Genomic DNA, 22,502 nt, shown 5'->3' on the forward strand with positions numbered 1-22,502 from the left:
CATCCATACTTGACTACTGGAAAAATTATACCTTTGACTATACGGACCTTTGTCAGCAAGGTGATGTGTCTGCTTTTTAATACACTGTCTAGAGGGATAACTTAGGTATGGCACTGGGTTTTTTTTCTTTTTGCAGCTTGAGACAGTTGTAAAATAACTTAATGTAGCTTTTTGCAACTGTGTATTCTATAGTATTTTTTTCATTTGGTGAAATTTTAACTGTTAATGTTTATGGCATTGTGCTTTGTATCATTTATTAAATATTAAAAAAAAAAAGAACTAAGTGAAATACACTGTGTAGGTTTGTCATAGCTTTCCTTACAAGGAGCAAGCATCTTTTAATTTCATGGCTTCAGTCACCATCTGCAGTGATTTTAGAGGCCAGGAAAATAAAATCTGTCCCTGTTTCCACTTTTTCCTCTTCTGTTTGCCATGAAATAATGGAATCAGATGCCACAATCTTCGTTTTTTGAATGTTGAGTTTTAAGCCAACTCTTTCACTCTCCTCTTTCACCCTCATCAAGAAGCTCTTTAGTTCCTCTTCACTTTCTGCCATTACAGTGGTATCATCTGCATATCCGAGGTTGTTGATATTTATGCTGGCAATCTTGATTCCAGCTTGTGATTCATCCAGGCTGGCATTTCACATGTACTCTGCATACAAGTTAAATAAGCAGGGTGACAATATACAGCCTTGTCATACTTGTTTCCCAATTTTGAACCAGTCTGTTGTTCCATGTCCAGTTCTAACTGTGCATACAGGTTTCTCAGGAGACACGTAAGGTGGTCTGATATTCCCATCTCTTTAAGAATTTTCCAGTTTGTTGTGATCCACACAGTCAAAGCCTTTAGTGTAGTCAATAAAGCAGAAGTTTTTCTGGAATGCCCTTGCTTTCTCCTTGATACAACAAATGTTGGCAATTTGATCTTTGATTCCTCTGCCTTTTTTAAACCCAGCTTGTACATTTGGAAGTTCTCAGTTCGTGTACTGTTGCAGCCTAGCTTGAAGGATTTTGAGCATAACCTTACTAGCATGTGAAATGAGCACAGTTGTATGGTAGTATGAACATTCTTTGGCATTGCCTTTCTTTGGGATTGGAATGAAAACTGACCTTTTCCAGTACTGTGGCCAGTGCTGAGCTTTCCAAATTTGTTGGCATATTGAGTGTAGCACTTTCAGAGCATCATCTTTTAGGATTTTAAATAACTCAGCTGGAATTCCATCATTTCTGTTAGCTTTGTTCATAGTAATGCTTCTTAAGGCTTACTTGACTTTACAGCCCAGGATGTTTGGCCCTAGATTAGGAATCACACCATCATGGTTATCTGGGTAATTAAGACTTTTTTTGTATAATTCTGTGTATTCTTGCCACCTCTTCTTAAGATCTTCTGCTTTTGTTAGGTTGTTACCATTCCTGTTCTTTATCATGCCAATCCTTGCATGAAATGTTCCCTTGATCCCTCCAATTTTCTTGAAGAGATCTCTACTCTTTCCCATTCTGTTGTCTTCCTCTATTTCTTTGCATTGTTCATTTAAGAAGGCTTTTTTTTATGTCTACTTGCTATTCGCTGGAACTCTGCATTCAGTTGGGCATCTTTTGCTTTCACCCTTGCCTTTCACTTTGCTTCTTTCCTCAGCTATTTGTAAAGCCTCCTCATAACCATTCTGCCTTCTTGCATTTCTTTTTCTTTGGAATGGTTTTGGTCACTGCCTTCTATACAGTGTTATGAAACTCTGTCCATAGTTCTTCATGCACTCTATCTACAGATCTAATCCCTTGAATCTATTCATCACCTCCACTGTATAACTATAAGGGATTTGATTTAGGTCATACGTGAATGGCCTAGTGGTTTTTCATGCTTTCTTCAGTTTAAGCCTGAATTTTGCAATAAGGAGCTGATGATCTGAGCTACAGTCAGCTCCAGGCTTGTTTTTGCTGACTGTATAGAACTTCTCCATCTTTGACTGCAAAGAACATAATCAATTTGATTTTGGTGCTGACCATCTGGGGATGTCCATGTGTAGAGTCATAGTCACCTCTTGTGTTGCTGGAAAGGGTGTTTGCTGTGACTGGCATGTTCTCTTGACAAAACTCTGTTAGCCTTTGCCCTGTTTCACTTTGTACTCCAAGGCCAAACTTGCCTGTTATTCCAGATATCTCTTGACTTCCTACTTTTTGCATTCCAATACCCTATGATGAAAAGGACATCTTATTTTGGTGTTAGTTCTAGAAGATGTTGTAGTTCTTCACAGAACTGGTCAGCTGCTTCCTCAGCATCAGTGGTTGGGGCAATAGACTTGGATTACTCTGATGCTGAATGGTTTGCCTTGGAAATGAACCAAGATTGTTCTGTCATTTTTGAGGTTGCAGCCAAGTACTGCATTTCAGACTCCCTTGTTAACTATGAAGGCTACTCCATTTCTTCTAAGGGATTCTTGCCCACAGTAGTAGATATAATGGTCATCTGTATTACATCTGCCCATTCCTGTCCATTTTAGTCCACTGATTCCTAAGATATCAATGTTCACTCTTGCCACGTCCAATTTACCTTGATTTGTGGACCTAACATTCCAGGTTCCCATGCAATATTGTTCTTTACAGCATAGGACTTTACTTTCCACAACCGAGTATCATTTCTGCTTTGGCCCAACTGCATCATTCTTTCTGGAACTATTAGTAATTGCCCTCTGCTCTTCTCCAGTAGCATATTGAACATGTTTCAACATGTGGGGCTCATTTTCTATTGTCATATCTTTTTGCCTTTTCATACTGTTCATGGGGTTCTCGAGGCAAGAATACTGGAGTGGATTGCCATTCCCTTCTCCAGTGGACCATGTATTGTCAGAACACTTCACTATGACTTGTCTGTCTTGGGTGGCCCTGCATGGCGTGGATCATAGCTTCATTGAGTTATACAAGTCCCTTCACCATGACAAGGCTGTGATTGGTGAATGGTGACTGTGTGGATCACAATAAACTGTGGAAAATTCTGAAAGAGATGGGAATACCAGAACACCTGACCTGCCTCTTGAGAAACCTGTATACAGGTCAGGAAGCAACAGTTACAACTGGACATGGAACAACAGACTGGTTCGATTTTAGGAAAGGAGTATGTCAAGGCAGTATACTGTCATCCTCCTTATTTAACTTATATGCAGAGCACATCATGTGAGATGCCGAGATGGATGAATCACAAGCTGGAATTAAGACTGCCGGGAGAAATATCAATAACCTCAGATATGCAGATGACACCACCTATGACAGAAAGTGAAGAGGAACTAAAGAGCCTCTTGATGAAAGTGAAAGAGGAGAGTGAAAAAGTTGACTTAAAGCTCAACATTCAGAAAACTAAGATCATGGCATCTGGTCCCATCACTTCATGGGAAATAGATGGGGAAACAGTAGCTGACTTTATTTTTCTGGGCTCCAAAATCACAGCAGCCATGAAATTAAAAGATGCTTGCTCTTTGGAAGGAAAGTTATGACCAACCTAGACAGCATATTAAAAAGCAAAGACGTTACTTTGCCAAAAAAGGTCCATCTAGTCAAGGCTATGGTTTTTCCAGTTGTCATGTATGGATGTGAGAGTTGGACTATAAAGAAAGCTGATTGCCAAAGAATTGATGCTTTTGAACTGTGGCGTTGGAGAAGACTCTTGAGAGTCCCTTGGGCTGCAAGGAGATCCAACCAATCCATCCTAAAGATCAGTCCTGGGTGTTCATTGGCGGGACTGATGTTGAAGCTGAAACTCCAATACTTTGGCCACCTGATATGAAGATCTGACTCATTTGAAAAGACCCTGATGCTGGGAAAGATTGAGGGCAGGAGGAGAAGGGGATGACAGAGGATGAGATGGTTGGATGGCATCACCAACACAATGGACATGGGTTTGGGTGGACTCCGGGAGTTGGTGGTGGACAGGGAGGCCTGGCGTGCTGCGGTTCATGGGGTCACAAAGAGTCGGAGACAACTGAGCGACTGCACTGAACTGAGGTGTTCTAGAGAGAATTATAACAAGGTGATGTGATGCAGAAATAGGGAAGTGAATCAAGGAAGGCTGTTATGAAAAGGTGACATTTAATGTGAGACCTGAATGATAGGAAGAGCCAGCCATGTGAAGAAAGAAGGAAGGATATGCTACACAGGGGCAGCCACTAGTGTAATGGTTCTAAGGCAGGAATAAGGTCACTGTAGGTGAGGAGCAGCAGACGGCAGGGAGAGGATAGGAGCTTCAGAAACCAGCTTCTGGCTTGATAGGCCAGAATGGTTTGTACATTTTTCAAGTGCTAGAGAAAGCCATTTGAGGGTCTTAATAGGGGAGAGATGGAAACTATTTTATATTTTTAAAAGATTATTCTTTGCTTGTGCTTCTAGCAAGTATCAGCTAGATACTCTAAAAGGCCTTCCTTACATGATACTGCCAGGTCTTTGATATTACAATGACCTTATTTTTTAAAATTTAATATTAGAACATAGTTGATTTACAATGTTGTGTCAGTTTCAGGTGTACGGCAAAGTGATTTAGTTATACATATTCCTGTATCTTATTATTTTTCAGATGCTTTTCCCATTAAGGCTATTACAGAGCACTGAGTATAATTCCCTGTGCTATACGCTAGGTCCTTGTTGATTGTCTACTTTATATATAGTGGTATCTATATATTAATCCCCATCTCCCAGTTTATCTCTCCCCTGTCCACTTGCTAACCATAAGTTTGTTTGCTTATCGGTGATTCAGTTTCTGTTTTGTAAATAGGTTTCTTATTCCTATTTTTTAGATTCTGCATGTAAACAGTATCATATATTTGTCTTTGTCTGAAGTGAAGTGTCTTACTTCACTCAGTACGACAATCTCTAAGTCTATCCATGTCACTGCATATGACAGTATTTCATTATTTCTTATGGCTGAGTAATATTCCATTGTGTCCATGTGCCACATCTCCTTTATCTGTTCCTCTCGATGGACATTTAGGTTGCTTCCATGTCCTGGGTATTGTAAATAGTGCTTCAGTGAACACTGGGGTGCAGTATCTTTTTGAATTATGGTTTTCTCTAGATACATGCTCAGGAGTGGTATTGCTGGATCAAATGGTAGCTCTATTCTTAGTGTTTCAAGGAACCTCCATACTATTCTCCATAGTGGCTGTACCAATTTACATTCCTACCAGTAATGTAGGAGGGTTCCCACACTCTCTCGTCTATTGTTTGTAGACTTTTTGATGATGGCCATTCTGACCAATGTGAGGTGATACCTCATTGTAGTTTTGATATGCATTTCTCTACTAATTAGTGATGTCAAGCATCTTTTCATATGCTTTTTGGCCATCTGTATGAGTTCTTTGGAGAAATGTCTATTTAGCTCTTCCACTCAATTCTTTGATTGGGTTGTTTCTTTTTCCATATTGAGCTGCATGAGCTATTTGTATATTTTGGAGAATAATCCTGTGTCAGTTGCTTTGTTGGCAAATATTTTCTTCTATTCCGTAGGTTGTCTTTTTGTTTTGTTTATAGTTTCCTTTGAAGTGCAAAAGCTTTGAAACCTAATTAGGACCCGTTTGTTTACTTTTGTTACAATGAGCTTAGTTTTAATACATAGCTTGGCTTGCAAGGAAGTAAGAGAAATCCCAAAGGCATAAAAAAAGAAAAAGAATAAAAAGTAGCATAAAGTGTAAGCAAATGCAAAATCCATATATTGGAGAAAGGAATGGGAGGTTAAGCTTTGGGCTGCTAGAAGTAGATGGGCTAAATTTGAGAATCCCCACATCCTAAACCAGTACCCTTGAAGATGGCTACAACCTTAGATATGCGTGGCCCAGGAAGAATATTCAAGCTAGCAAAGCAAAGAAACCTATCAAGAACTCTGTCTCCACACTGATTCTAGATAGGGTGAAAAAGAGAAAAGAAGGAGAGGAATAGACACTCTCTCAAATTTTTAACCCATGAAATTGGCCAACTCTAGTCTGGAATTCAATCTTACAGACTCTGGATAGTCAAAAGAAACTCCAAACCAAGAAATCTGTGAACTTGCTAGAATACTGGTAGCTGGCTCACCAATTATGCTCAGCAGAGTAAGTACTCACAATGTTAAAGTTACTAAACACACAAATAAACCATCAGATAGAATCATCAGAAATAATTAACAACATATTTATTGCCCCACAGATTTTACATATTGGAATCACCAGATAGAGAATGTAAATAATCATATTTTATATGTAAAAGAAATAAAAGTGGTTTCTAAAAAATATATTTAAAAATCCATTAGATATAACCAGATAGATCTGAAGAAAAATGCTTAGAAAAATATGATCACTGAAATTTAAAATATGTTTGTAAATTAAATGTACATTAAGTATAACTGAAGAGGAAAGTTGTGAGCTAGAAGATAAATCTAAAGAAATTACCCAGAATGAAATACACAAAGCCAAGGGGTCAGAAAATGAAAAGAGGTTCAGAATCAGGGAAGATATATATATCTAATTAGAGTTCCAGTAGGAGACAAAGAATAACGGAAAGGTAATATTTGAATCCAGGTTGTTGGAAAAATTGCCATAAATGGTGAAAAATATGAATCCACACATATAGGAATCATAAAAGATATCAAGCAAGATAAATGAAAAGTAAATTCAAACATGACAGTAAATGTGTAGTCCATAGAAGAACTACCATAAAAGTAACTAAAGAGAAGTGGTATACCATCTACAAAAGAATAATTTCTAGACTGATAATAAATCCCAGAGATATTAGTATAATATATTAAAAGTGCTGAAGTAAAATAATTGTCAGCCTGAAACTTTCAGCAAAACTTTTTTTTATTTTTTTTTAAAAATTGAAGTATAGTTGATGTACAATTTTTTTTTCTTCTTTTTCTTTTTTCTTTTTTAATTTTTTCAAAAACAATTTTAGGAATCTTTACTTAAAAACAACCTTATCTTAAAATGGAGTAACTTTGGTTTTACCAGCAGCAAGCAAAGTACAGAAGCAAAAATGCATTACAGGAGCATTAAGTTCTACATTAGGTCACAGCGTCTAATCTGAAATCACACCCATAATAACATTTTTCAGGATATCTGGGAAATAGTTATTTCCCAGGATGTCTGAACCATAGCTACTCTATTTTGACTTTTAATTGTAAAAAAAAAAAATTTTTTTTAATAGCCAAAGCAGATTTCACCATTAATGACGTCAGTGTTTTTCTAGGTATGAGAAGATGCAAGAATTGGAACTCATAAAACCTTTTTCTGAAAAGATCTAACTATCTGAAGGCCTGTTCTGCCAGTTTTTTGTTGTTGTTTTTTTTTTTTCCAGAGCACAGAGTGCCTCATTCCTGATTTTCACCCTGAACTTCTTTCAGGGGGTGTTGAAGGTCAGCAGCTTGCAATGGTCATGATGTAATCTTTGTAGAGGCAGCTGGCAAGTACCAACTTCCAGTCAGCAGGGTCCCTTCATAGCCACATATCTGACCATGTGACACCATTTCATGGCCATTGTGTCCCGCGGTGCTGGGAAGGCTCATTCCCAGGTCTAGGGAAGTGATGGGCCACTCAGTGTGCTAAAATTGGATCAAAACTGTTTTTTAAGACCAAAGGTGGAATACAGTCATTCTCAGATAAACAAAACCTAAGGGGATTTACTCACAATAAACTAACACAGAAAAAATTTCTGAAAATGAGTCAACAAGTAATATTTGAGATTCAAAAAGGAATAGAGAGCAAAGAAATTGGGACATACGTGAGTAAATCTAAACAGATATAGTACAAAATAATAATAAAACATCTAAATTGTGGGATTAAGAAAGACAACTAAAATATTGGATAACAATAGAATGTTAATTAAGATGAGATGATCAGAGTTTAAGAAATGTGTCTTAATTGGGAAGAGAGCTGAGATATGCATGAATAATAGCTAGCCGCTGATTGTTTATAATGCACCAGGCATATGTAGTAACTCATTTAACCTTCATAACAACTTTCTGAGTTAGATATTATAGTTATCCTCAGTTTACAGAAGCAACAGTCAGAACTGTACATGGAACAACCGACTGGTTCCAAATAGGAAAATGTGTACGTCAAGGTTGTATATTGTCACCTTGCTTATTTAACTTATATGCAGAGTACATCATGAGGAATGCTGGGCTGGAAGAAGCACAAGCTGGAATCAAGATTGCCGGGAGAAATATCAATAACCTCAGATATGCAGATGACACTACCCTTATGGCAGAAAGTGAAGAGGAACTCAAAAGCCTCTTGATGAAAGTGAAAGAGGAGAGTGAAAAGTTTGGCTTGAAGCTCAACATTCAGAAAACAAAGATCATGGCATCTGGTCCCATCACTTCATGGGAAATAGATGGAAAAACAGTGGAAACAGTGTCAGACTTTACTTTTTTGGGCTCCAAAATCACTGCAGATGCTGATTGCAGCCATGAAATTAAAAGACGCTTGCTCCTTGGAAGGAAAGTTATAACCAACCTTGATAGTATATTAAAAAGCAGAGACATTACTTTGCCAACAAAGGTCCGTCTAGTCAAGGCAATGGTTTTTCCAGTAGTCATGTATGGATGTGAGAGTTGGACTGTGAAGAAGGCTGATCGCCGAAGAATTGATGCTTTTGAACTGTGGTGTTGGAGAAGACTCTTGAGAGTCCCTCGGACTGCAAGGAGATCCAACCAGTCCATTCTAAAGGAGATCAATCCTGGGTGTTCATTGGAAGGACTAATGCTAAAGCTGAAACTGCAATACTTTAGCCACCTCATGTGACAAGTTGACTCACTGGAAAAGACTCTGATGCTGGGAAAGGTTGGGGGCGGGAGAAGGGGACGACAAAGAATGAGATGGCTGGATGGCATCACCGACTCTGTGGACATGAGTTTGAGTGTACTCCGGGAGTTGGTGATGGACAGGGAGGCCTGGCGTGCTGTGATTCATGGGGTCGCAGAGAGTCGGACACGACTGAGCGACTGAACTGAACTGAACTGAACAGATGAAGTGGCAAAGAAAGTGGTTACACAGCTTGTAAGCAAAGAGCTGGGTTCAAACTCAGGTAAAATAACTCCAAAGTGGATCCACTATATAGTATTCTCTGCTGTTTTTAGAAAGTTAAATAGAAATGATAAAAATGTTAAGTACACAATAGAAGATATAGTTTCAATGAGGGGAAGTAGAATAAGAGAGAAAAAACAGTAAATCAATACAAAAGAAGGCCCACCCCGAAGCAAACAGAAGAATGTAGAAAAAGCAGAACAAATAAGCACAATGTAAGGTAGACAAAAAATAAAAAATAAAACCAAATTAGAGAAGCTAATAAAAATAAGTAGATTAAAATGGTCAGTTGAAAAAGATTTTTGAGATTGGATTTTTAAAAACCCATCAGTATACTGTTTACAAGAAACATATAAAATATAAGAACACAGAAAAATTTTTTTAAGTTTCTTATGTGTTTTACCTGATTTTTTAAAAATGGGTAATCTCCCGCAAAGAAAGTAACTATCAAACTTTCAATGAACCATCTATTTACTTAAATCTAGTACACAGTTACCCAGAGGATAAATAGAAGCAATGCCTCTACAACTCATTCTGAGGACAGTTTGAAAAAGGAAAACTATGGACGCATTTAATAAGAATGGCTTTCTAAAATGTATTTACTTAAATCACCACATTAAGAGGCTAAAAGATAAAAACCATATTATTACCTGATAAGTGCAAAAAAAATCATTTGATAAAACTTAAAACTCATTGATGATAACAAGAAATTTTACAAAACTAGGAATAAGGAAAATTTTCCTTTACCTAAGAAACAATTTCTCAAATAATATACTTCTGCTTGTAATTACCACATATAAAAAGTAGTCCCTTAAAATAAAGAATCAGACAAATAAGCCCACCATCACTACATCTGTTAACACTGCATTATCTTCGGCAGAAGAGTCAAACAAAAAATAGAAGTAAAAGGGATAAGAATTTGAAAAGAAAAATGAAACTGTCATCATTTTTTAATTATAACTGCCCTCATAAAAGATACAGGTAAAACTTATTAGAATCTATAAGAGATTCATTAAATGACTAGATTTAAGATCAGTATATAAAATTATATTTCTTTTAAAAAAAAAACTGGAGAAATAAAAGAGAAAACTCAAGTCCTTTTCCTGCCTATTCTGTATAAACTGTTCCATTGGATAACCAGCTAGTAAAGAAAGCATCTCAGTTATTTAAAGTAATCCATAAAAGCAAAATGGAAGAAATAGAATATTGTCTTTTTGCAACTGACAGTTAATGAGTCTAAACACGGAATATCAGTGGCTGCTGATATTTTTTAAAAAGAGTGAAAACAAGACTTCCTGAAGAAAAAACATAAAGGAATCAAACCTGATTCTAATGGAGCATCTGGACTGAGCTGCCCATTACTAGGAAATACAGAGGGCACAGGAACGTGATAGACTACATCACAAGTGTGCAAACAGCAAAATCCAGATTGTAAAACTCCATGTCCAACAGACTGAGTTCTGCAACAGATGAGGTGTAAGGAAAAGAAAGGATGGAGGGGGAATCTGTAAATTAAGAGAGTTAAAAGACATAACAAGGTGTTTAAAAAAAAGACAGGCAAACTAAAGTACAGCATAAAGAAATGCAAGAGACAGATGGCTATGAAAGTCAGGATAGTAGTTATCTTGGACGAAGAGTGGGGGCAGTGAATTGTATGGGGCGTATAGAGGGACTTGTGATATGACTGGAAAAGTTCTGTTTCTTGACCCAAATGGTTGCTAGTGTAGCCACCTTATTTATTCACTAAGCTCTGCATTTGTTTACTTTACTTTACAATTTAGAAGTTTTTTAAAGCTTTCTTTATTTACAGCTGCATTGTTCTATCATGCAGCAAGCAATTAGAAAACATAATTTCAAAAAAAAAATAACATTAACATAACTTATGATACCCAAGAATACATCAAGCAAAATATATATAGAACATTTATGGAGGAAATTATATAATGTCAGTGAAAAACTTGAAAGAAAATGTTTTCAAGTATAGAGGTATATTCACTGATAGGAAAACTCAGTATCATTAAGATTTGATTCTCCCCAAATTGGTTGTTATTAGGAGACAATTTTATATGAGCCTCTTGTGTTTCTGAACATCTTGTGAGCAGAGACATTGACTGCCTTTTTCCAGGCTGTCTTTTCAAGACTCTTTGTACAGCTAACAACCTGGGAAGACAGAGATAGGGTCTTCCTACTCTAGTACTCTTGCCTGGAAAATTCCATGGACAGAGGAGCCTGGTGGGCTGCAGTCCATGGGGTTGCTAAGAGTCGGACATGACTGAGCAACTTCACTTTCACTTTCATGCATTGGAGAAGGAAATGGCAACCCACTCCAGTGTTCTTGCCTGGAGAATCCCAGGGACGGGGGAGCCTGGTGGGCTGCCGTCTATGGGGTCGCACAGAGTTGGACACAACTGAAGCGACTTAGCAGCAGCAGCACAGAATAAGAGTAGGTTTATTTATTGTTTTCTAAGAAGATAATGTATCCCTAGTGGGCTTCCGGAGTGGCACTAGTGGTAAAGAACCTGCCTGCCAATGCAGGAGACATTAAGAGACACGGGTTCAATCCCTGGGTCAGGAAGATCCCCTGGAGGAGGGCACGGCAACCCGCTCCAGTATTCTTGCCTGGGAAATCCCATGGACAGAGGAGCCTGGTGGGCTATGGTCCATGGGGCTACAGAGTCAGACACAACTGAAGTGACTCAGCACACACTGGGGTAAAGATCAGGCTGACTCACTGCCCATTATAAAAGATTCAGGTTCTCTAAACTTCGTGTCCTTTCCTGTAACACAACCCATTGTACTGCAGGTTCCACCCAGCCCTCTTCTCATAGCCCTCTGTCTGGGAACATGACAAAAGAAACCAACACCCAACATGCTTTTTTGCTGCGCTGTGAGTGATAAATCCTGCCCTTTGTGTGAGATCCAGGAGTCTCATGTATTCTGCCAGTGACAACAAGACCGTGGCAGGCTAGCTTCTCCATTTGCAAGTAGGATAAGTCTCAGACCCTTCACAGTTCTTCACAGTTAGCCACTTGGAGAAAAAAAGAAATTGGATATCTATTCACATTGTACACAAAAGTCTATTCCAGGTGAATTAAGGGCTTAACTGTGAAAAGCAAAAATTTAACTTTTGGTAGAAAATATAACCAAGGAAAGTGGGAAAAATTTATTGAACAAAACACAAAAATAATAAAGGAAATAATCAATAAACACAATAAACAACTAGATTAAAAAGACTTCTGTTTATCAAAATATTCCATAAAGAAAACTAAAAGCCACAAACTGGTTCAGTTCAGTTCAGTCTCTCAGTCATGTCCGACTCTTTGCGACCCCATGAACTGCAGCACGTGAGGCCTCCCTGTCCAATACCAACTCCCAGAGCCTACCCAAACTCATGTCCATTGAGTCGGTGATGCCATCCAACCATCTCATCCTCTGTCATCCCCTTCTCCTCCTGCCCTCAATCTTTCCCAGAATCAGTGTCTTTTCAAATGAGTCAGCTCTTCGCATCAGTGTCTTTTAATTTCATGGCTGCAATCACCATCCGCAGTGATTTTGTAGCCCAGAAAAATGAAGTCAGCCACTGTTTCATCTATCTCCCATGAAGTGATGGGACCAGATGCCATGATCTTAGTTTTCTGAATGTTGAATTTTAAGCCAACTTTTTCACTCTCCTCTTTCACTTTCATCAAGAGGCTCTTTAGTTCTTCTTTGCTTTCTGCCATAAGGGTGGTGTCATCTGCATATCTGTTATTGATATTTCTCCTGGCAATCTTGATTCCAGCTTGTGCTTCCTCCAGCCCAGCGTTTCTCATGATGAACTCTGCATAGAAGTTAAATAAGCAGGGTGACAATATACAACCTTGATGGACTCCTTTTCCTATTTGGAACCAGTCTGTTGTTCCATGTCCAGTTCTAACTGTTGCTTCCTGACCTGCATACAGGTTTCTCAAGAGGCAGGTCAGGTGGTCTGGTATTCCCATCTCTTTCAGAAATTTCCAGTTTATCGTGATCCACACAGTCAAAGGCTTTGGCATAGTCAATGAAGCAGAAATAGATGTTTTTCTGGAACTCTCTTGCTTTTTCGATGATCAAGCAGATGTTGGCAATTTGATCTCTTGTTCGTCTGCCTTTTCTAAAACCAGCTTGAATATCTGGAAGTTCACAGTTCATGTATTGCTGAAGCCTGGCTTAGAGAATTTTGAGCATGACTTTACTAGCGTGTGAGATGAGTGCAATTGTGCGGGAGTTTGAGCATTCTTTGGCATTGCCTTTCTTTGGGATTGGAATGAAAACTGACCTTTTCCAGTCTTGTGGCCACTGCTGAATTTTCCAACTTTGCTGGCATATTGAGTGCAGCACTTTCACAGCATCATCTTTTAGGATTTGAAATAGCTCAACTGGAATTCCATCACCTCCACTAGCTTTGTTCATAGTGATGCTACAAACTGGAAAAAAAAGTATTTATTAACTTTATTACTGGTAAGAAATAATAATACTGAATATATAAGAACTTGAAAATCAACTTTGTAAAAGCCAAAAAAAAAAAGAAAAAAAAATGAACAAAAGATATGTACAAGAATTTAATAGAAAAAGAAACAAATGGTACACACATTGAAGGATACTCAACTTCCTTAGTAATTCTAAAATTAATTGTACAATGATAATATCCATTTTATTGGCATAAATTTAAAGCACTATTATGATGTATAGCAATAGGGCTTCTTATGTGGTTGGTAAAGTAAAATTTTATATACTCACTTTGAAAAATAATTTGTCAGTATGTTATAAAATTGAGCATTTTACATATACTAAATTCATCAATTCTATTTCTAGGTATATATGCCTGAGACATTCTTAACTATAAGCACCAAGAAAATGTACAAAAATGGAAAATACAAATATTTATCATCAGAGAATATATAAATAGTGGATTTATTTATGTGGATAATCAATTTATTAAATGTTATTAATTAATACTACCATAATTATGGAAATGAATAAACCTAAGTAACTAACATCAACATAAATGATCATGTTATATTAGATATATATTTTTGAGTGGGAAAACCACAAGCTCAGCAGGTACACTATGGGCTCCATTTTTATAAATCACAAAAACAAAACTAAACTCTTTATTATTCAGTGATAAATGCCTATATGGTAAAGCTATAAAGATTTAAGTACAGGAATGATAAATCTCACAATTGTGATCACTTCTGGAGAGTTAGGAGGGGTTATCATCAAGGAAAGATATACAGGCAACTTCAATAGTTCCAGATCTTAATTAAGTGGAAGGCATGCATATATATATAGATGTATTTCAATGACGATGTCAGCATTTTATGAAAAACAAATTTTTAGATGAAACCACTAATTGAGTCTCTACTTGATTATGTGCAAATAGTAAATATTCTTTTGTATATTTTAAAAATATTCTTTTCTTTTAAACTGGAAGTAAAAATAAATCTGTTAGAAATAATGTAGCCAAAATACTGTGAATCTGAAGAATTTTGTTGCCAACACTTTATAGCAAGTATATAAACCAAAGTGATTTGAGTTTTTAAAAGTGCGAAATAGTATGAACAAAACTTGCACTATACCAAATTTGAACATCTAGTGAGATTTACATTCATACTAAATTTTCTGCATCACGGTTTGTTTTTGCATTCAATTTTTACTTTTATTAAAGGTTCAAAACATACACACACACACATATTACATTTTTGCATCAAATATCATCTAATGAAATGAGATAAATTTGAATATTTAAAAAGATAGCTGACAGTTGTTAGGAAAACAGTAGTAACAGGGTCATTGGGGGAAGGCTATTTCAGTAGTCAAAGTAAGAGAAGGTGGTGGCTTAAACTAGAATAGTCAGTGGAGATAGAAAAAGGTGGATAAACATGGGATGGTGTTGCAGATTGGGTTTCCTGGGAAGCTGACTCTAAGAGAGTGAGATCAGGGTGAAATAAGTGTATTATTTAGGGCTCTTGGGGCCAACACCCATGGCAGGGAAGTAAAGGAAAAGGAAGGAAGCAGGCTGGGCGGAAGGAGAAGCTGGGCTTGATGCAGTCTCAGTGAAGCCTCAGCCGATTCCCTGGGGTGGGGGTGGGGAGGACACTGAAGCTGGGATGGCTTTCCAGAGTAGCCCTGTGTTAGGAGTTAAGCCTCAAACATCCGTCTCTGTATGGCTTCTTGCCCCTAGGAAAAGGGGGTGACTTTGAGTGAGGTAGCTCTTTTCATGTAAGGACAATTTCCAGAGAGGGCAGAAGGCTGTGAGTTGTCAGCACATCCAGCAGCTGTGGGCATACATCCCCTCGTCCCCTCTGCTGGGCGTGTCAGAGCATCCACTACAGACGTGTTTCGGGAATAGGATTAAATGTGGGAAGAGGGCTACTGGTTTTTTGCTTTGAGAGCAGATAGTGGCGCCATTTACTGAGGTAGGAAGAAGAGGAGAAGGAAGAGGTTTGGAAGACGGAAATCCAAAAATTCTGTTTTGAGACAGTGAAGTTCAAAATGCTTATTAAAAATTCAGAAGGCAGTGGCAAATTAGACAGGCAGTTAGATGTGGACATGTGGACTCCTAAAGAGAAGTCCAAGTTAGAAAAAAAAAAGTAGACATTGTAACTAGATGGCTTTTAAAGCTCTGAGACTGCATAGGATAATTTAGGAAGCATGTACAAATAGAGAGAGGACCCTGAGCCAGTCCCAACCACCCTGATGTAGAAGTGAGACAGAGGGCAGGAGCCAGCAAAGGAGAGTGAGAAGAACCCGCAACATGGGATAGAGTGAGAGCCAGCAGGAGGGAAAAGTATTTCAAGAAGGAAAAGTGGTTGTGTCAAATGCTTCTGAAAGGTGGGGTAAGACAAAACTGAGGAGAGACCACTAGATTTGGAAATTATGGGGCTTACTAATGACACTGCAAGAGCAGTCTTTGAGGAATATGAAGCTCCAATACTCTGGCCACCTCATGCGAAGAGCTGACTCACTGGAAAAGACTCTGATGCTGGGAGGGATAGGGGGCGGGAGGAGAAGGGGACGACAGAGGATGAGATGGCTGGATGGCATCACCGACTCTGTGGACATGAGTTTGAGTGAACTCCGGGAGCTGGTGATGGACAGGGAGGTCTGGCGTGCTGTGATTCATGGGGTCGCGGAGAGTCGGACACGACTGAGCAACTGAACTGAACTGAACTGAAGTATTGAATTAGGGGGAAACGTTGAAATTGAGGAGGTGGAGACAGCTTTATAGACAACTTTTACAAGAAGGCCTCTGTTGCCATTTGAATCTGAGACATTAGGCTTAGCTTTCCTAATTTCTCAAGATGAGGCAGAATATTTTTTACAATATCGGTTGTCCAATAAGTTGGTATATCGTTCAGCACAGCGCAGATCAACATTATGAGGGTCAAAAGCACCTCTCAGAGTCAGGTTCAGCCAACGTGTTATGAGTTTCTGACTTCCAGCAAGAGGGTGAACTCTCACAAAGTAAGCTAAGTATCATGGCAGAGCATGCTCCAGGACAGAGTGCAACTTGGGCAGGCTAGAAGGGGTAGAAAGTTGGGTGAGTTTCCCTTAAAATGACCCTTCAGAGGAAGGCAAGCCTCAGATGGACTTTCTCAAGGTCAAGATTGAAAGAGGACAAAGAAAAAATTGCTGGCAAACATTTGTGGTTACATCATCCTCTGATGTAACACTTACATTTTGATTTCTGTGTGGCCCTCTCATTGATGGTATTTAGGTAGGAGAGTCAGATTGCCAATGGCTTTTCATTTCAGCTGCTTTGAAGTTTGGACTTTATTCTGCAGACAGTAGGAAACCACTGAAAGTTTTGCAGGGGAAAGATCTAATCAAAGTGAGTTTTTAACAGGATTATTTCTTCAGCAGTGAGCAGGAGTCAAGCAAGGCGGGGTTAGAAGCAGAAAGTCCACAGAGGAGATTCTTCTGGTTGTGGAAATGAGACAAAGAGGTGCAGATTGATGGGTATGGGGCAGTAGAGAACAAGGACAATGCTCGGGTTTCCAGTCTACATTATGGGGGGGGCGGTGAATGACAATGGAGTTAGGTGGGCTGACATATCAAAAGCAAGAGTAGCCCATATATGATGGCACCATATCGCTGACAAGTACTTTCACATCCATTATCTCATTTGCCCTCACAACGCCCCTGTGAGGTATTATTATGCCCATTTAACAAACGCGTTATCTGAGACTCAGAGAGGCCAAATGATTTGCCCATAAGGTCACAAAGGATGGTCTTGCCACTCTGTGCTTTGACAGTGCCTTCCAGATACATTCTGACTCTCCATGGCCTATGGGCTGGAGTCAGCCTATGTGTGCCTTTTGAAAGGCGTGTCCTCAAATTTCAGTTTCTTGGAGGTGTTAGCTCGATTCCATTTCTCTGATGCTGGTTCCCTGTGAACTTTCTGGAAGAAGCTATAATTTGCATATGATAGCTTGAGAGAAAAAAAAAGAAAGTTTCCCATTTTGACTCTAGGCCTTCTCTAAAATAAAACATTAATCCTCTCTCCTAAGCAGGACACCAGTTCGATTATTAAAATTCATCCTATGAAAGCCAAATCTTGGTGAGCTGAGATGAGAAAATGTGTTTGCCTCACCCTTCTCTGCCTGCCACTTTCTCAAATAAAAAGCTGGGAATTCCCTTCTGATGGGTGAGATCTATTTCATTATCTTAACCACAGTCGACAGACCCAGGGGCTTAGGTGTTAAACCAAACTGTAGGTCAATTCTGACTTCTTGAGTTACTTAAATACTGGGTTTTTCTCTGGCATTAACTGAAAGGAACTTCCCCAAGGACTAGACTGACAGCCTGGTTTTCATTCATGGACTAAAGGCTGATTCTTACCCAAACCAAGATGGTGGACTGAAAGACTGTCAGAAGTATGCGGATACGACGTTACCTTGCTGATGCAGTTTCCCAAGCCAAAATACTTACTTAAAACCTTGTCTTCCTCTAAAGCAGGAATTTCTAAAATCTTAGAAGTGTCTTTCCTCATAAAAGACTTTACACTTTTCAGGTCTTTTACCTTTAAAAAGCTTGTGAATTCTCTTCTTGGTAATTAAAATCCATCTTGAATTAAATACACTTGCCCTGATCTTGTCAAAAATGATGGTACTTTCCTAGAGCTTCATTTTCAGAGTTAGAAAGCAGTTAGATTTTTAAACATTGATTTGTACTGCCATCTAGTGATACATTTCATTGCAAATTTCAACACCTTAGAGTATGTTTCTGTAGGTCCGCTGATTTACCCTTAAACATCGTAGAATTGAGGATTTATGTTGCAGATAGAAAGCAAATTAGCTCCTCTACACAGCATAAAAGGCTAAAAAAAATTTTAACATAGATATAGAAGGGGGTGCCCAAGAGAGTTTCTCTTAAACCATAGAGGCTTGGATTAGCTTTTTTATTTATATCTTTGATTTTTACCGTAATTATCCTACGTAAACTGTTTACTCCTCCTAGGCAAAGAAATTCTATCCTGACTGACTAATTTAATGCTCACTCCATTTGGAAAAGTAGAATTTCATACAGTTAAACACAGAAGCTACATTATGTTATCTGGGTTCAAATCCTGGCTCAGAACTTGCAACATGTGTGCCCTTGGAGTTATGAAACGCTCCCAGACCTGTTTCCTAATCTATAAAAGAGGGATAATAATCAAATCTATCTCACAGAATCATGCAGTACACTACACTCAGCAGAAACTGGCACAAAGTAAATGCTCAGTGGGAACACAAGGTACCATTGGATTGGTAGGTCACAGGCAGCCTAATTTGCATAGCCCCCAGGATGCAGAGATAGACCAGCCTGTCCCATTCCATTAGCAAGTGGATCTTTGGACACGAGGTAGATCCAAGGTCAGGTCTCTGGTCACTAGAATTACTATATAATCTGATAATTCTAGGTAAATACCTGAACGAATTGAAAATAGAGACTAAAACAGATTTTGTACACCAGTGCTCATCACAGTATTATTCACAGTAGCCAAAAGGTGGAAACAGCCCAAATATTCATCAGCAAATGCATGGATAGACAAAATGAGATATAGATTAATACATCAATGGAGCGCTATTCAGCCTTAAAAACAAATGAAATTCTGATGCATGTGTGAATGACCTTGGAAACATTATGCTAAGTGGAATAAGTCAGACACAAAAAGATAAATGCTGTCTGATTGCACAATATATGTTATCTATAATAGTAAAATTTGCAGAAACAGGAAGTAGAATGATAGTTAGCAGCAGCTGGTGGAAAGAGGCAAAGGGGAATTATTATTTAATGGATACAGAGTTCCAGTTCAGTATGATAAGAAAAAAGCTCTGGATATGAAATAGTGATCCTGGTTACACAATAGTGTGAATGTCCCTAATGTCACTGAATTTGCACTTAAAGATGGTTAGAATGGACTGTGAAAAACAGTATGGCGGGTTCTCAAAAAACTACAAATAGAACTACTATATGATCCAGCAATTTCACTCCTGGGTATATATCCAAAAAACAAAACACTCATTTGAAAAGATAAATGTGCCCCAATATTTACAGCAGCATTTACAGTTTCCAAATATGGAAGCAAGCTAACTGTCTATCAACAGATGAATGAATAAAGAAAATGTGTATACACACACACACACGTAAATGCATACATACAATGGAATGCTGCTCAGCCAAAGAAAAGAATGAAATTTTGCCATTTGCTGAAACATAGACGGACTTAGAGGGCATTATGCTAAGTGAAATAAGTCAGAGAACGACAAATACTGTATGATATCACTTATATGTACAATCTAAAAAAACACAACAAACTGGTGAATATATGAAAAAGGAAGAAGACTCGCAGATACAGAGAACAAACTAGTGTTTACCAGTGGGAGAGGGAATCAGGAGGGGCCATATAGGTAAAAACAATTGTATACAAAATAAGCTACAAGGATTTATTGTACAGCAGAGGGAATATAGCCAATATTTTGTAATAATTGTAAATAGAGTATAACCTTTAAAAATATGAATTTTTATATATTATATACCTATAACTTATATAATATTGTACATCAACTATACTTCAGTGTAAAAAATTTTAAAGAAGAAATAATAAACCATGCTAGAATATGGAATGTGCTGGGAGATGCTGAGAAGGTGGTTTTGAATTGGCCTCAAGCCTAAGCCAGCTTTAAATGATCTAGGGAGGAGAGAGGAGGGATGATATGGGAGGACCCAGCCTGTGTTGAACATGTGAGGGAATTGGAAGGACAACCTTCACAGCTTCTTGCCACAAAGACTCTGCCACCAGTAATGACTCCACTCTGTTAAATAAGAAACAAAATAATAGAACAAATAATAATAATGGCTAATCTTAGGTAATGCTAAAGACTCTGTGTCTATTATCTTGCTTAACCCTCATAACACCATGAGGTGAGCGTGTACTAAGTCGCTTCAGTTGTGTTCGACTCTGTGCAACCCTGAGGACTGCAGCCTGCCAGGCTCCTCTGTCCATGGGATTCTCCAGGCAAAAATACTGGAGTGGGTTGTCATGTCCTCCTCCAGGGGATCTTCCCAACCCAGGGATTGACCCTGCGTCTCTTACATCTAACTTGCATTGGCAGGTGGGTTCTTTACCACTAGTGCCACTTGGAAATATCATGAGGTAGAACTTTAGTTATCAACCCTTTCTACAGAGAACTAAACTGAAGCTCAGAGAAATTCAGTAACTTGCCCAAGAGCATGTTGCTGGAGAACAGCTAAGTTCCAGACCCTGGCTCTTAACTGCTGGATTAAACTTCTTCCAGTTAATCAATGACACAGTTTTCACTCTTGGCATTTCCTAGATAACCGAACAGAAAGGTAAACTAATTTTAAATTAGCTCCAGTTAATATTAAATAATAAAACATTATCTGAATTAGTCTCAAAGTGATGATTCTTAACCTTTGGGAGTGAGAGTCCCCTCTGAAAATCTGACATCAGTTAAAGATCCTCATCCAGAAATATGTGCATATACACACAAAGTCTACATTGAACTTCAGGGACTTCCTGAAGCCCTGGAGGAGCCCTAAGTTACCACTTCTTGACCTCACACTTCCAGACCCCAGAAAAGCCCCTCCAAGTGCAGATGGTGTGGGTGTCACATTCGGTCCCAACATCCCCCGCATTAACACAGATCATCAAGGTTGCTGGCACAGCTGCTCTGCCTCCGTGTGCTCAGTAACTCAGTTGTGTCCAACTCTTGGCGACCCTGTTAACCAAAGGCCGCCAGGCTCCTCTGTCCATGGGATTCTCCAGGCATGAATACTGGAGTTGCAAACATGTAATCAAATCATAAACTCTCTTCAACCATATTTGTTTTATTGAATAAGCATTTGAGTTCTTGGCGAGAGCCTCACGGTCTGGGAATGCTGATGCTTTCGTTCTGCCAATATGAAAGGGAGCAGGCTGTGGGTGGGCCTTCTGGGAAGAAGGTTGTGTGACCAGATGCTATTGCTGATATATACTCACATACTGTCAGGTGCTGGGGTGGTCAGAAGTCACTTCCACCCTAGGGATCAAGAAAATAAACAAACAGAATTAACCTAACTCCCGTCCTGGAGCAGTCCTGCCCCATGTGTATTGGAGGAGGTCAAAAGTGTAATAAATAGTTTCCTTTCCCCTCACTCTGAGTTTAGCAGCAGTGTTTTTCTCCTCTTTAATTTTTTTTCTAGGCAAGGAACAAAACACAGACAATGTGGTATAATGTTAAAAAAAAATGTGTTTAGGAGACAGATGTAGATTTAAATCCTAGCTTCACAACTTACTTGGGCAAGTTACTCAGCATCTCTGAACCTCTGATTTCTGTTTTAGAAAATGTGGACACCGGTGTTTATCTTACAGAGTTGTTGTGAGGATTAGATAAGACAATACACTTATGTTCTTGACACATAATAAGTACTTAATAAGCAGCCACTATGGTCTGATTTTATGGGTATTTATATTTCTGGCTATCAAGTTTACACTAAGATTAATAGCCCCACTGGATGGGTTTGCATAAGTCCTAGCATATCAAAAGCTATTGTGATCTCAAGGAAATATAAAAGAGCCATAAATCCTAACCTCAATAGTTCAGAGGCCATAACTGCTTTCTTAGATTTCTCTTCATTCTTGGCACAGAGCTTGGTGAACAGCTGAATGATGGCAGATACACGTGGGCCACAAATTACTATGGGAGAGCCAGGATTCCCTCAAGAAATCAACAAGTGGAGCAGATGTCCTGTTTGCTGTTAACAAAACAAGAAGATAAGGTTAGTGTGAAATCATAACTACCTTGAAGAACACTTTGTGTGGGGGAGAGACTTGGTCTTCAGAAGTTCTCTGCAACCCTCTGGTTTCCTGAAAGGAACTGGCTATAAAGCACCTTTGGGCAAGCCCTTCATCTCTGAGCTTGGATGTTAAGAAAGGCCTTGGGGAAATCAGCTG

At 38.7% G+C, this 22,502-nt stretch overlaps 1 long non-coding RNA gene across 1 annotated transcript in view; it reads right to left on the reverse strand.

Moving 5' to 3' along the window:
* Positions 1–6,350: 6,350 nt before the first annotated feature.
* Positions 6,351–22,502, reverse strand: part of LOC129552377 (uncharacterized) — a 28,855-nt gene continuing 12,703 nt past the window's right edge. The window contains exons 3-5 of the long non-coding RNA XR_016036977.1: positions 22,140–22,303; positions 17,996–21,588; positions 6,351–13,485 (exon numbers count right to left, since the gene is read on the reverse strand). This is a non-coding gene — a long non-coding RNA (uncharacterized LOC129552377). The remainder of the gene's footprint in view (positions 13,486–17,995; positions 21,589–22,139; positions 22,304–22,502) is intronic.

Source organism: Moschus berezovskii, chromosome 3, assembly GCF_049115385.1.
Source record: "Moschus berezovskii isolate FMDL1 chromosome 3, NW_MosBer_1.0, whole genome shotgun sequence".
In the NCBI taxonomy this organism is placed as follows: Eukaryota; Metazoa; Chordata; class Mammalia; order Artiodactyla; family Moschidae; genus Moschus; species Moschus berezovskii.